The sequence below is a fragment of the Podarcis bocagei genome (assembly GCF_964188305.1).
Source record: "Podarcis bocagei genome assembly, chromosome: 2".
NCBI classification, from domain to species: Eukaryota; Metazoa; Chordata; class Lepidosauria; order Squamata; family Lacertidae; genus Podarcis; species Podarcis bocagei.
Window position 1 is genome coordinate 89441960 of NC_138126.1, and position 12689 is coordinate 89454648.

At 45.9% G+C, this 12689-nt stretch overlaps 1 long non-coding RNA gene across 1 annotated transcript in view; it reads left to right on the top strand.

The window, feature by feature from the left end:
• LOC308580327 overlaps positions 1-12689 on the top strand; it is a 101046-nt gene that overhangs the window by 30530 nt on the left and 57827 nt on the right. Inside the window, exon 4 of the long non-coding RNA XR_014004802.1 lies at positions 1787-1943. This is a non-coding gene — a long non-coding RNA (uncharacterized lncRNA). The remainder of the gene's footprint in view (positions 1-1786; positions 1944-12689) is intronic.

Here is a 12689-nt window from a genome sequence, read left to right on the forward strand (position 1 = left end):
TTCCGTGTGCTGCTCTGATTCGCCAGAAGCAGCTTAGTCATGCTGGCCACATGACCCGGAAGCTGTACGCCGGCTCCCTTGGCCAATAAAGCGAGATGAGCACCACAACCCCACAGTTGGTCACAACTGGACCTAATGGTCAGGGGTCCCTTTACCATTACCTTTAAGTCAAATATCAGATGACTGGATGGCTCCAATATCAGCCTGAAGTCTACTGAGAGCTGAAATACTGCCATCAGGATGTATGTACTGTAGCGTCGACCTCCCTGGAATTGATCAGCCTCTGCTTCTGAGCAAGGCTGGCATCCCTGCTGCTGCCTCAGAATCTGGCATGGTGGTGAACACAGGATGCCCAGAACTAAAGGAATTTCCATAGGGGATTCATCTACATCTGTGGTTGTTGGCAATATAACATTCTCGGAACAGGAGGCAGAGAAGACATGGCTCCTTGGAATTTATCCTCTCCTCCTCTATGTCTGAGAAAGTTTTTGTAACAGGGGTTGCCTCTGTGGCTGCTTCCTGAGATGGCCCAGTGAGAGGATCCCCCTTATTATGATGGTCCCTGATGTCCTAGGATTCCTCTTCTGATGCAGATGCAACATGATGACAAGATCCTGGAAGACAAGATGAAAGCAAGTGCTCCCCAGTTGCATTTTGTGCACAGCCACCAGCCAGGAGAATGCATCATGACATTTGGCTGTTAATATGCAATAAAACAATCTTTGTAAATTTCATTAAAATTGGGTTAAGATAAAAATATGCCAGACAGAACACAGCCAATAGAACCTTAATTGGCTCCTTCCCAGAGGAGAGCTGTGCTCCGTTTTCAGTGTTTTTGCCACCAGGACCTACAGAAACAACCACAGTTCTTACGGCTCCAGAGAAGAACTGTGGCCATGGAGACCCTCCCAAAGGCCACACCCACAAACACCTCCTGTCCTGAAGCCAATGAAACTCATGAACTTGGCTGCTTATGTATCCATTTTGAAAGCCTGTCAATATCTTCCACTGGCCTAGAATGGTTGGTTGTTTATCAGGAAAACTGAAAAATCCATCCTGACAACTGTAATGTTTACACATCTGCTCCAGGTCATCTGGTTGTGTGTTTTATTATATTTTTCATTAGAGGAGAATAAGAAGGGAGGGACTTTTCATGGAAACTTCAGACAGTAGAAAAACATTCCACTTTCATCAACTAAAGGGGGGTGTTTGCCCATTCAGAGTGAGGACAGTATTGATCCAGGAAGCATTGTTGTTTGGCTTTCTGAGATCACCATTTAGCCAAATCTGATTGGCTGTAGAGCATTTTAATATCATGTTTGCTATGTGGTCCCTGATTGGTTGGGATTGCCCATATGACTATTCCTAGCAAGAAGGCCCCCCACAAAATGGTGCTGAAATAGCAATAGGCTGTGAAAGCAGCACAGTGCACAATGTGCATATTTGCTTCATTTGGGTGTTTCCCCCTAAGAAAATATTTCATGTCCCTGTAATCACCACTCTGCTCTGAATAATGAAACAGCTTAACATCTGGCAGAGCCCTGTTTTTAATACGCCATCATCTAGAGCCATTCTAGATAATATGTTAGCAATCGCTCAATCTCTCTCTAGCTATAGGCAGGGTCTTGCCATGAAACAATGAAAGATACTGGTTGGCCCCAGTCTACATTTATAATTAGTGCTGGACCTTTTTTTCATTAAAACCTATGGATTTCCACTGACTACCTCTCTGAATCTTCCTGGGTCCATGATGTACACATTACCAACCCAAATCTCTTTTGCCGAGGGGGAAGAAAAATGTCACTACCTATGCCCTTGTTTGCCAAGTCCCTCCACATGGCCAATTCGTTTCTTAAACTGCGGTAAAGGAGGATGGGGAAAAACACAACTGAGGACAGTAGAGAAGAACTATATCCTATGTATTGGATATGATGTGATACCAGGTAAGCCAAAAGAGCCTTTTGTCTTTTTGAGCTTGCACATCACACTGTTATTTCATATTTAGTCTGTGATCCACTGTCCTCAGTAGCACTGATATTCCCCAAATGAGGTCAACACACTGTTCTGGCAGGCGCTGCAGACAAAAGGTGAGAGACAATCTCTGCCTCAAAGAGCTTTCTGAGCCTGTGTAGAGACAGACGGGAAAAGAGCTAGGGATTGAGCCCAGGTGACCTGCCTGTCAGCTCAATAACTGGTGGGTGAGGAGGAGAGACTGAAGGAAAGCCAGGTGCAAGGGGGAAGGTCCCCTGCAAGGAGAGTCGATGGCCAAGAAGAAGAAGAAGAAGAGAAAACACTCGGCAAACACATAACAGCATTTTAAGGCATGTTCCTGTTTTGGCTTCAGGTATAATATTGTCAGTCCAGAGTGTGGCTTCCTGCTGGCTAAAAAGAGATAAAGAGAGGCTCTCCAGCTGCTTGATCCTGCCATGCTAGCCCTGAGAATTTTTATTTTTAAAAAATCACATCATAAGCCACTATTAAAATCATTCAAATGGAATAATACTAAAAATGGGCTACTTTCCTTGGCTTCAGAGAGCTGCATAAATATGGAGCAAAATCCAGACTAAGTTCAGCGTGTTTCAGTCCTGTTGATTTTAATGAGAGAAGAGTGTTTAAGCATATTCTTGACTTTGTCCTATTGAAATCAGTAGACTTTTAAGTGCCTAACTATTGTGTTATAGCTGTGTTCATTCTCATGCATTTGCTCAGACAACTGGACACTTTAAACTCACACCTAGGAAAGGGACTACAGATTGAAGCTATGCGGGTTGCACTGAGGAATTAAAACAGAGAGGTGGTGTGATTTACATTTGGAGCTTGGCAACTTCAGGGCTGCTTCCAGAGATAGAGGGTGTGTTGGCTAGGGTGGGAGGAAAAATTCAGCATGGTGCACATTTGAACGGGAATCTACCTAATCCACATTTTCTGGAAACAACTCACAAACTAAAGTGCAACTGTTCTTTGAAATCTGCACTACTCTGAATTTTGCAATGCAGTTTTCTAACCGAAACATGTGTACAGAAATATATATATTAGAGAAAAGTGTGCATGGGGGTTGTTTTTAAACGGTGATGATGATGATGATGATAGATTTAATGCAGAAATGTTGTAAACTGAGCAAGACAGAGAAATCAGAAACTGAGAAAAACCAGAATTGATAGATTCATCTATCCTGAGTGTTGGTCATTATTGAAGGCACAGCCCCAAAGAGGGCCGTTTTTGCAACACCTTAAGTCACACTTGCTTCACATAGTTTAAGATTATTCACTTCTATAATCTCTGCATCTCCTGAATCATTCCCTGAATCATTCCCTGATATATGAATTCCAAGGTAGAGTGCCATATTGAAGCACAGTATGAATGGGGCAAAGCAGAGATGGGGAATGTGTGCCTTGTCTCCAGATGCCATTGGATTCCAAGTCCCAATAAGCCCCAAGCAACATGGTCCAGAGGAATGGTGGGAGTTGCATTCCAACAATTTATAGAAGGTTACAGTTTCCCCAACCCTTGATTATACAGTGGGATTTATAATATTTTGCAAGGCCAAACAACACTATTTGCCACAGAGAAAGAAAGCAGGGAAGGCATGACCAGGAATATAAGAAGACCCTGCTGGATTAGGCCAGTGACCCACCTAGTCCAGCATCTTGTCTTCGCTGTGGCCACCCAGATGCCAATGGGAAATAGACAAGAGGGCTCTCCCCTCCTGTGGTTTCCAGCAACTGGTATTCAGAAGCATTACTGCCTCTGACTGTGGAGGCAGAGCATAGCCATTGTGTCTAGTAGCAGTGGAGGCATGGAAGGAGGGGATAGGAGGCATTGAGACATTTCTTCATTTGCTCTGGCAACAATTATTTGCCAGCAGCCTTGTTTTCACCATTAGCCATTGAGATTCCTTCAGATGCCGATGATGAGAAGGCGGTCTTCGGTGACTTGTATAGTGCAACAAAAGTGGGACAAAAAATTAAACCGGAACATATGTCCACCCTGAAACTTTTGCAGCTGCAAACAGGGTTGAAAGGGGATTATGCATAACCACTCCAGTACAACCATGAATGCACGATAAACAGGATGTATCAAGGGACCATTAGTATTTATTATATGATTCTTGTTTTTTAGATGAGCTTCCCATGTGTTATTTAACCAAGATTATAGCAGCTCTTTAAAGTAGGCAACTATTATTATCCCTTGGACTGCTAAGGCTGGGAGGAAGTGGTCCGCCTGAGGCCACCCTCTGAGCAAATGGCAGAGATGAAGCTCAGAGTAGAGACTGCCCAGCACACAGCTCGATTTTGTAACCACAACACCTTCTCGCTGCTGTGGACAGTGCTAAATTAGAATAACAAAATGATTTTTGTATGTGTCCACCACAGGCAGGCCCCTTGCGCAGCAGTAGGTGGTTGAGTCTCCGCCACTCGGAACAGATCGTGAGTGTGTGGAGGAAAGCTAAATCCCTTCTGTGACTCACTTCTTTAGTCTCAAGAAGGATCGGAATGGGTTGAAAGCTTTTAATTGAATTGGCTTTCTGACACAGGAGTGTTTGCATGATGGACATCATGAGTACCTAATGTCCAAGTGCTAAAAGTTCTGCTGTGGTTCTGAGGGTGGAACTGGGCATTACACACAGACACACACCCATGTAATGAAAGCCAAAATGTCTTAGGGAAAAGCAGGGGCAGGGGATCAGGGAGGAGGGGAGGAGGAAGAGGAGATGCTTAATCCATTCCTCACCTGTTACTTCTCACAGCTCTCGATCACTTGCCTCTTGCCTCACAGAGTTGCAAAAGTATGTTTGCAGAGGCAGTTTTGGAGTCCTGCATCTAGTGAAGAGCAACTAGGGGAGAAGGATATGGGCAAGGAAATGATTAAGCATGTACATATTGGCTGCTTCTTTACAACTTTTTGTTTTTTGTTCCATGCATTAGTGGCTGCATGCGCCCTAAGGCTGCTGTCTGAAGCACATTACCTAGGAGAAATAAACTCCAGTAAACACACCAGGACAAAGTATGGTGACTTTGCTGCCAAGTAAACATGCATTTGTTTGCATTGCAATGTTCACATTAAGTCCCAGTTGCTCAGCTTACATAGAAATCAGTGGGCCTGCTGGCTTCATTACCAAAAGGTGCAAACACTGATTTTCACAGCAGCAACAGAATGTACTCTAAATGTGCCTCTGATGTAGGTGGGTTTCATCCCCGCCCTTTCAAAACTGCTCCTTTCTGGCTGATGTAAGCTGCTATGTAACATTCCCTAAAGTGGGAGTCACCAGCCTTCATTGGTGCCCCCATTCAGGTTCAGTCCCTGTCATTTCCATGTAGGGCTGGGGAATACCATTGTCTGGAAACCCTGGATAGCCACTGCCAGTCATTATAGACAATATGAACGTAAGAAGAGCCTGCTGGATCAGACCAGTGGCCCATCTAGACCAGCATCCTGTAGCCACCCAGATGCCTGTGGGAAACCCTCAAGCACAACCCAAGCTCAGGAGCACTGTCCCCTCCTGCAGTTTACAGCAACTGGTATGCAGAAGGATACTACACTAGATGGACCAATAATCTGGCTTGGAATGAAGCAGCTTCCAATATTCCTATGAAGCAATTTCTGGCACATCAGAAGGCCAGGAACAGGGTTTTGGTGTCTCTGATCTTTGATCATCTGAGAACTGCCAGCCCCTCCTTCTGCATTATTTCAGACTAGCAAAGCAGCTAGAATATTCCTTGCACTGACAGTCGCCTATGTATTTTTTCATATCATTTTTGGATCTGTTTGTCCCACTCGTTTTCAGTAGCCGGTTGTGCTTTCGGGGAGAGTCTGGTAAAGTTTTGGCATCGCACTGCAGCGACACAATTGACGGCCTATTCTTTCTCATGGGCATTTACCCATCATATTGCATTGTTGACATAGTGTAAATCTGTTACCCGTGGGAGATTGTAGCATTGTGTGAAGGCGAGTGTGTGTGTAAAATACAAATCAGTGTATTCTGGGGGATGAGGAATATGAGAGAGAGAGAGAGAGAGAGAGAGAGAGAGAGAGAGAGAGAGAGAGAGACCAGTTTAATATAGACACTGCAGTTTCAAGGACAATTTTCACCTTCCTCTGCCCAATCTGTCTGAGCTGTGGTTGCTAAGCATCACAAAGTATGGAATCCCCAGGATCCGTTTTTGTCGAAATCTTCTCCCCAGGATGCTAAGACCTGCCTGACAGCTGAGAAGGCAGGCTGGATTTCTGCTCTCTGCTTGCAATGCCTTTTTTGGGGGGGGGGGGTCTGGCAGGATGAAGCAGGTTGGTGGGAAGGCTAAAGAGAGCAGCAACGTCTTTCAGCAGAGCCACAGATGGCTGCTGTGCTTCCCTTTAGCTGCTCCAGGCCCTCCTAGGAAGCTGAGTCCAGGACATGATTATTTATCATTTATTGAATGCTGTCAGTGCTGCAGAGCCCTAGAGAGAGACAGTCTCTGCCCCAAGGAGGTTGCTGTCTGGATCAGACAGGCAGGGCAAGGAGGAAGGCGGCAAGGGAGGGTGTGGAGGCCAGGCTTGCTGACAGATGCTTGGCTGGACTTGAGGAATCACTTTGGCTGAGAGCATACAGGGCCAGCTGAAGACAGAGAGCACAAGGGAAAGGGATAGGAAGTATTTGGGCTACTGTATCTCTTAAGTGTGGGAGAAAATAAGGGGAAGGACCATAGCTCAGTGGTATAGCATTTGCCTTGCATGCAGAAGGTATCAGGTTCAATCCCCAACATCTCTAGGTATGACTAGCAAAGGCTGCTGCCTGAAATCCTGAAAGCCACTACCAGTCCATATAAGCAATGCTGAGCTAAATAGACCAATGGTCTTACTGGGTATAAGGAAGCTTCCTAATAAAGGTATGTAAGTAGGATAGGCAAGGATTGTGTCTGCAAATGGATTGAAACCAGGGGTGCTATCTCACCCTCAGGATTGTGGGTGCCTGCCCCTGCAATGTGGGCATGTGATATCACATGCACATGCCTGCATGTGTGCATGTGATGTTGCATGTCCATGTTGCAATGGTGGCCGCTGGTGACTCCTCTTCCTCCTCCTATCCCATGCTAGCAAGGCACCCTTTTCCATGGGGAGCGGCTCTGACTCAGAGGCAGAGAGACTTCTCTGCATCTGAGCTCCACCCCCTGGAAAAGGGTGCCTCGCTGGCTGGCTGTGGAGGGCAGAACTGAACTTCTTTTCTCTTGAAGGAAGCACTGCTGCTGCTTGCCAGCTTTTTTCATTGACTTTGTGGGTGCCCGACCTAGAGTTGGTTCCTATGATGAAAACCAAGAGTAGGGATGGAGAAGGAATTCAATTCAATTCACATTTAAAGGTGAACCTGTCTCATTCACACTTCCTGGAACAATATGCAAAACGAAGCCTTTTGTTGAAATTTGCAGTGTAGTTCACCGGCCAAGTGATGTGTAGAGAAATGCATATGCTAGGGTAAATTGTGCATACAAATGCTTATATTAACAAAAATAACATGCCAATATGTGCAATAGTAGAGGAAAATGCATGCATGTATGTATGGGAAATTTGCACCAAAATGCCGATGAATTTTCATGAACAAATCTGATGCAGAAATGCAAAGGACTGAACACTGGAAAAATAAGAAACAAAGAAACCATCCATCCTTGTCCACGGGTGGGCAGAAGGTAGACAAGAGCCCTACAGCCGGGGGAGGGGAGGCAGCGGGTAGACCGTGTGGGCAGGCCCCACAGTGAGTGCTGCCCAGCATTTTGTCACTCCCCTCAGTGGTGACACCCGGGGCAGTCCGCACCCACTGCACCCCCCTTCCTTCACCCCTACCCCATAGTTCCCTGTGAAGGGGGATTGATTGTTAAACCACTCTGAAAATTGTAGCTCTGGAAGGGGATCAGACCCTTAACTACAGCTCCCATAATTCTTTGGGGGAAGCCATGACAATTTAAAGTGGTATGATACTGCTTTAAATCCGTGGTGTGAATGTGGCTTAAGGTCTACAGTAGATTGGCAAGGTCTCTCAATTGTTCAGCAACAACAAAATCATTCTCCTCCACCTTAAAAAAAACAACCCACCATATTGCCCAAAATGAAGAAGACTTTCCTCAGAACGTATTTTCACACTGAAGGTCCATGAGCTCAATTCAAAACAAATTCCTGTGCTCACTCAGCAGCTGCTCAGAGGCAGCATATTCTTCACATTCCTAAGTAATGTAGGCTCTAGTCAGTGGGCCCTGGCTCCAGTCAGTGGGTCTGAGGGCTCTAATAAACACAAAGTGGATCCACAAGCCTGAAATCTGCTTTTTGTTACAATCAGCACAGCTGGGAACTGTGATGCCAGTGATGGGCTGGACTTACTAGGTCATCCCTACATTGTTGATGGGGGTGCTGTCATCTTCTCTGCTGCCTACGTAATGCCCCATGCACAGATGATCACTTGGAACTAAATAAATGCCTTAATTAGAGGAGGGCATTTTATGATAGTCCCTTAGCTGCTGTTTTAGGCAGTTGGGCGGATACATGTGATTTATCTCTCCTGCCCCACATGTTTCCCAGTCTCTCTGCAGCTCTGTGCCTGGCTAAGGAGGGCAGTAAGAGCTGTGGGCACACACTAGGGTGTTAATGTGCTCATGAATCTGTTTCCATGTGATCTCCAGCTCTGCATTTTCTTACTCAGGCTATTTCATTTTTTATTTAAAATATTTATATACTGCCTTTCTCATTATATATTTCTACACTGCCTTTTTCAGGGTGGTTCACAGTGACATAAACATAACAATACCCAGATCCACTCATGCTATGTCCCATGGGAACTCTCTTTAGCTACCTGCTTGGCTCCTTCTCTCCCTGGTGCACTTGGTTTGGTTAGATACTCCCCGCTGTCAATCAGAGTGTTCTGCCACCTTCCAAGGGGCCCAGCAATCATGAATTCTATGTATTCTGGCTGACAGGACTTTCAAGCCAAGTGGAATAGCCTCACTAAGGGCCTCTCCAGACTGGTGGGTTTTGTGTGTGGATGTTTTCTGCAACGGATTATTGTCGCAATAATAGTGCATTAGTGCTGAATTTATGCTGGATTTTCCACACACCATTCTGCTTTACTAGTTGTTCTGTGATGCTTCCCCAGTATTACCACATTGTTGCTGCCTGGACACTCCTGCACTGTCCTGCCTCAAGAGCAGGGCAAAAAATAAACTACAGCATTTGTAGTATTAAAAGTGACAATATTTCAGGAGGGAGTTATGGAACATGCACTGATCAGAAACAAAGTAGTACGTCTGCCTTAAAACATTTGCAGGGGAAAGCAGTATTGAAAGCAGGATCATGTACAACTGCTTGGATGCCACCATGAGTGCAAATAATCTGAATGCACAATAGAAAGGATGTCTGGAGAGGCATCAACACTGGTTCTCAAACTTTTTTCTCTGGGCCACAGTTTCCGAATAAAATTTTTGCTTGCGCCACACCCAATTTTTTATTGATTAAGAAATACATTGGAAAAGGAAAAGAAGCAATTAGCAGTGCTTGATTTATAACATAGTACAAAACTGTTTTATAATACGATCATGGGACATCTATAAAGTATAAAACAATGCAGCTAAAATTTCTGCAAAAAAAATAATATTTTGATACTATACTGTACTTCACTGAAATGTTTAGATGTTTCTTTGATTGTCCTTGAATCTTTCCGCCACACTTGCCATCCTTTCCTGCCATACCAGTGTGGTACGCCACACCCTTTGAGAACCACTGAGAACCTTTAAAACTCATTTGGTACCTGGGCCCTAGATGCAAGATGAGTTTTAAAGCAATGTCAGGATCCGAAAGAACCCTCGTTCCAAGGTGAGCTCAAGGTGAACAGAGGAGTGAACAAGAGAGGGCTGGGGAGAATCCAGCTTGCTCAGCCAGCATGACCCACACAGAGGAAGGTTGGATTCTGCAGGCCTCCTCCTGCAGAACACACGTAGGCCTAGCTAGCCTCTTTGCTTTGGGATGATCAAGAACTGGAGCAAAGCAATGAACAGATCCGTGAAAATTTCCTTATGGAATTAAAAGGGATGGCAGAAGGATAGGTTCCTTCCCAAAGTAGGCTGAGGCTCCCATGACTGTTATGCCCCTGCCCACCTGTTCCTCTTCTAATGATCACCATATACCTTACCTCACTTGGAGGCTTCAGTAAGAAAGGACAGTGCAGAGCTCCACCTCAGGTTCCTTTTGCAGTGGCCATGCCATTCCTCACTCCCTGCTTGCTCTCAGCATCTCATGGCTCCTTCATTTATCACCCCAAGTCCATAGCAGCCATCTCTCATGCCTGACATGCCTTTCTCCTGAGGCTGCTCCTGAGTTGGAACGGCTTCCATGCCTTGGATCTGCCCAGTTCTTTCAAGAGCCTAGTGTTGTTCAGATTTCTCACAAAGCCTTCTCCTTGCTCCTCCACCATCCCATACCCATAGGTTCATGCTGCTTTCCAGAGCTCCAGCTTGCTCATGTGAGACCCATTGTTATGAGTAGCAGCAAGCCACCCAAGCCAAATGTTTTGCTCTAGACTTGGGAGTAGCCAGGCTGGGGCACTCCAGATGTTCTTGGATTCCACCTCCCATCAGCACCAGCCAGCATGACCAGCGGGCAGGAATGATGGGAGTTGTAATCCAGCAACATCTGGAAGGTACTACATTGACTACCTCTGCTCTAGACACTAGGCCTCAGTTGCCCTGCCTACTGAAGAATTACCTGATATGGCTCATTCACTCCGCGTGCAGCTGCTAGAGAGGTAATATGTAGGATTGCCATTTTGGGGGAGGATGAATTTGCATGCAAATGCAGGTGAATGCTCACAGCATGAGAATGTACATGTAGATCTGACTGCTGCTGGCTGTGTCGGCTGTGGCATATCCAGCACTTCAGTCTCAGTACTTGAGCCACTGGGTAAGCCAGCTCATTCACATATTGCCTTTTTGCTAATTTGATGCTGAATAACACACAGGAAGTAGCCCAGGCAGTGAGCGAGAAGATAATGGGATCAACCTGGCATCCCAGTTGGCGATCAGAATCCCCAGCCAGTGTAAACCAGACCTAAAGCCAGTAGATAATTCTAAGCAAAGTTGGGGCTTAGCTCCAGCAGCCCCTCAAGGGCCAGAGAGTGGCAGGTGTCAAGTGAAGGCGGTAGGGGGACAGGGGCTGCCACGTGCTGAGATGGCGCATTGCATGGGGCCTGGAACTGATCCCAGCAGCCTGACTTCTTGTCTAGCAGGCGGCTGTTCCACCTGTTCCATTTGGAGTCTCCCCACACTGTGTGTGTGTCTGTACAGGAAGGAGGGTGGTTGGGGCCGAAGAAGCTGGTGAGGCCAGATCTTCCCAGCAAGAGCCATGTCCCTGTCCTGCTATTACCATATTTATGAGGCTCAGCAGAGCGTAAGCATCCTAACCTGCTGCCGACCTCCCCCTTCGCAGCGTCCTTCCCCTTCACCAGCAAGGGTGCCATGAGATATTCATGAGCAGCCTCGTTCCTGTCGAGCTGGGGCCTAAGGCTGGCTGGCAGCGAGTGCATTTTTTATTAATGGGCTTCTGGAGTAAGGGGTATGCAGATGTGTGTGCATGCGTGCGCGTGCATAGAGCCCAGAAGTGCCAGCACGCTAGAGCGAGTCACAGGGAGAGACAGATGCACACTGCAATCGTGGATCGCCCTAATATCCATGCTGTACATGTGGGTGCACCCATTCTGTACATATGCATGCATCTATATGTACATGCCTAGTCCTGGTAGGCAGTTGCCACATATATACAAATACACATGCCGCAGAAACACAAAATACAGACGGGACATCCCAAGTGCCTGTCCATTCCTTGTAGCAGTTCCCAACATTTACAGCACATTTGTATTATTCTCGCTCTGGATTTAATGTGAGAGGCTCCTGGTTTGGTGGTGTAGTAATCTGGCAGCAAGCAGAACTCAAACACACCACATAGCAAACACAGAAACATATGTGTCTATACCCTGAGTAGCATTGTGGGGTGGGGGTAACACATGCTTGATGCAACATTGTCTAACTTCACTGCAAACAAATCAGAATGAATGCTCAATAAATAGCTGATGTTGTCTAACCTCCCTGCAAACTTTGTGCTCAATAAACATGTCATCAGGAAGATGAGAGAGAAGCTAGTTCCCCATCATCACTGTCAGCTGTGATTGTGAGAGCAGTGTTGTTTTTTGTTTGTTTGCTTGTTTTCCTTTTCTACCCTAAGAATAGCCATAGTGGCTGTCTGAGTACTGCTACCAACATTAGGCCCCATGGATACCAATAATTGCAGCATGTGCTTTGTAGAGCATAGGGTGGCTCTGCAGAAACATGTAGGTTGAGTCTCCAGTCCTGCCCCACTAATCTTGTACTGAAAGCTAGAAGCCGTGTGTCTTATTGTCCTACAGAAACAAATGAGTAGGTAACAAGAATAGTGCTTCGCTTATCTCCTTGCACAAAGACCGCTCAGGCCTTCATTGTGTGACATTTGGGGCTGTTTTCCCGCCACTTTTCTTTTGACACAAGTGTGTTACATACAATTCCCTGGAGCAGTAGGGACATTTAGGGCACTGATTGCTTTCAGACAGTGGGGAGGGCGGAAACATAGACTGGTATTCAACTAAGTTCCACTCAGAGTAGACCCACAGAAATTCATGAACTAAAGCTAGTCATGACCATTAATTTCAG